Consider the following 3722-nt stretch of genomic DNA (forward strand, 5'->3'; position numbering starts at 1 on the left):
TATGATATGTATATCTAGTTGTCTTGCTTCTCTATTAGTTAGGAATGTGATAACTCTCTCCCTGTGTGTTGTTTGTGTTTGGATCTTGTGATGATCTTGAACTCTGTGTACGGTGGAGCAAATAACTAGGTGAATTGCTTTAAGGAACCATGTGCTGAAGGACGTCGGGACACAACGCTCTGATAGGATGTGGCATTGGGGTATAGGGTTTTATAGACGGCCTTGTTTGAGCCAAAGTGAATTTATTATTTATTTAGAAAAGTTTTATGATAATGTTTGGAAGGTGAATGTGAACCTGCTACCCTCTTAAAAGGCTTGTATTTAAATATGTTTAAAAACTTGAATTAAGTTTAATTTTTTTATTCCTTTTATTATTAGTACATATATGTGTGGAGTAGAGGGTGTCACAACAAGCACATAAACACATTACTCCATTAATGCATCACACATAAACACTTGATTTTCTTGTTAACCAAGGCCAAAAAGACCACCTAAATGAGACTTGTCAACCACTTGAGAGCCAAACTGAACTTGCTTAGATTATAATTTTGCTCTTAGGAACTTACAATGTTATTACCTCGATGAAATTTAGTTGCAACTGGCAATCCTAGTTACATAATGGATGTTCAACTCTAACTTCTTAAGCTCTAAGATTACCTTCAAAAGTGATATTAAGATTTAAGTTTAAATTAGTCTAACCCATTCATTTTGGACACTACACTTTCCGTTTAGTGACACTTTCGCTGTATGTGTGGGCATTTTATGAACTCCTATTCTATTGTCTCTGACCTCACATTTTCCTTTTGTACCTAATGCAGTCTCAACTGACATTAACCATATATTACTGTTAGGACTGATCACTGATTCTCTGTTCTAAACAGATGAAACGAATATTACGCAAAGAGAACTGAGAGCAGCACCGGTAATTATATTTAAACTCGTGTCATCTCGTTACCTTGAAGAATGCACCCCAGATTTCCTCTTCCTCAACAGGTATTGCAGTAATCTTATTCTTTGGATTCTCATAGCATCTCAATCCTCTAACTGTTGTAGAGTAGAAACATCCTGTACAATTTACAAAATAACAATGTCAATAGTGAGGGAATACTTACAATCATGGGGAACAGAAAGAAACAGAACATAGAGAACACCAATGTAAAAATCCTCATATTATGAATTATCATCATCTTGAAGGGGAGGGAGGAAATGATCCAATCTGGGATCACTTGGAACAAATAGTTGCCAAAATGCTGAGGATTGTGATATGCTGGAACAAAAAGAAACTCACCTCGAGGGAAAGAAGCAAGTGACTTGCCACAAGAACCTTTAACCAATATAATTTTACTTGTGATATGCTGGAACAAACAGAACATTGAATACAAACCAGCAATAGCGGGGGAAGATATAATTTACTTTACTTGTTTGGTGAACAATATATAAAGTTTGGTCAAGTGAGACAGCAATATAAATACTAAGTACCAACTAATATAATATCTATGCCTTTTTATATAGCTTTGCATTAAAAAAGTAATAGAAAATAATATGTATATATATTGGGAGTATATTTTATTATTATTATTAAATCATAAATTATGATAAATATTAATTTTTTAATTTTAATAATAGATATTTTTAATGGGAAATAATAAATATTTTAAAAGCTATATAAAAAGGGATTTTTAATTGACAACTTAAAAATAAGTGTAGGTTAAATTTATATATGCATTGCATTTATCCTCCTCCAAGACGTAAATCATGTTCAATGAAACAATGCAACTATTTGTAATACTATTAATTAAAAAATAATATTAAAATAAAAAATAAATATTTTTATTAAAAAGTTACTTTGGGGTAGATTTAGAAGGGTAGTGTAGGCTTTCCATCTTTATAATATCACACATGTACGTCTATTAAAGCTGGAATGCATGGGCCAGCCCAACCGTTTCAATGTTGGAATGCAAAGATGATGAAGCTTCACTTTAAAATTTTACTCGGACTAGCATGTTATATTTTGATGCATAAATTCACCCTTATAAAAGTATTCACTCTTGAACAAGAGAATATTAGGAACTACTCACTCTCTTTCATGATAAGCTACATAACTTCTCCTGTATCAAGTATGTCACACTAATTTATTTTTATGTTTTTTATTTCTCCTTATTGATTAAATTTAGTCTATCTCAATTTAAATTTGAATTTTGAATTTTAAAATTTGATACATTATATCAATTTGATAGACATACAGATCGTATGTATTTATTTAAATAATTTGATGACAATGTGGTCACAGCTAAAAAATTGCAGAGCTAAAAACTTCTAACTAAATGCTTAGGTGTAACATAAATTGGAAAATAAAAATATTGATACTTACTGGGTATAGTTCAAAATCAGCAGCTGACCCAATGTTTAATATGTTCAAAGCCTCAACTTTTGCCAGGTCATACTGTTTAACCCTTGTCAAGAACTCATTGATGCTCTCTCATGTTTGAACAGAGGCAGCAGTGTCAACCAAATAATCATAAACCTGCTAGATATACAAAACATTCATCTACCAATAAAACTTACAAGTTATCCCATTTATTAGAAAAATCAAATCTAACCTTGTATTCAGACTGCGCTACTTTGGCAATAACTCTTGTTGGATCCTTTGAAGCTCCTTTAGCTCGTAAGAAATCAAGGACCTCAAAATTTGTGAGTGCACCAGCATTGCCTTCTAAGCTGTGACAAAGCTATTAAACATCAATCATATCCCAATATAAAAGAGAAAGGTTCAATTGAAATTAGTGTATTAATTTTGAAAACAAACAAAACATACATTTTCATATGTAAGACACCAGAGTGAGAGAAAAGCCCGTAACAAAACAAGAGAGTGTCTCCTTTGCTTCTGCAATAAAGCCAGCCCAGTACACAAATAGACAATTACAGAATGAAATTCCCAGTTTTCACAAAATATAACAAATCACACTGCTAATACAGCTTAAACACACATAATTGGGTTGGGGTGGACATCAAAAGCAAAAAAAATTGAGTTGGGTGTGTTTTCCCCTACAAAGAAAAATAGCAATGTTAAAAAATTAGAACAATGCATTTAATTTGAGCAACCAAACAAGAATAAAATAGTGAAGACAAAAACTAGTTGTGAAGCTTCTGGCGGTTTGAATTGTGAGTCCAAAGAATCTTCTGGTTTAGCCTTGGAAAAACTGGAATCAGCAATAGGCTTTGCATTGTTAGGCTGAGTTAATCCAGCCACTGCCTTCATTCATGTGATTATCAATGTTTACTCCTGCTGCACTCAATTCCTGACCTTCTGGTTTGTGATTCTTGACATCAAGAAAAATTAAATGCTTGACTACAATCAGCATCCCTATTATTTAAGTGTGAAATAACTACTATCTTCCCTTCATTTCCATAAATTATCTTGAAATTCATCTCTCTCTATTCCTTTTAATACATGTTAAAATCAAAAGATAAAGATTAAACCAGCCTATAAGATTTAAAAGATAAATTCATTAGAAATTACCTTTACCTTTCGTTAAGTTATCATGTATTAGTCATGAGAGTGAACACTAAATAAAAATGATTGCAATATAAATATATACATGAAGAGCTGGGTTACTAAAAGAAAAGTACCTCCATTGAGCCACAAGAGAACGGGTTTTTGTTCTGGTTTGTGAGTGGCCACGAAAAACCAATAGAACAATGCTCTTCCTTGAGTTTCATTG

The 3722-nt window shown here is 32.3% G+C and overlaps 1 pseudogene; it reads right to left on the bottom strand.

The window, feature by feature from the left end:
* Positions 1-588: 588 nt before the first annotated feature.
* Positions 589-2823, bottom strand: LOC100820143 (uncharacterized; annotated as a pseudogene).
* Between the last annotated feature and the right edge of the window lie 899 nt (positions 2824-3722).

Source organism: Glycine max, chromosome 18, assembly GCF_000004515.6.
Source record: "Glycine max cultivar Williams 82 chromosome 18, Glycine_max_v4.0, whole genome shotgun sequence".
Classification (NCBI taxonomy): Eukaryota; Viridiplantae; Streptophyta; class Magnoliopsida; order Fabales; family Fabaceae; genus Glycine; species Glycine max.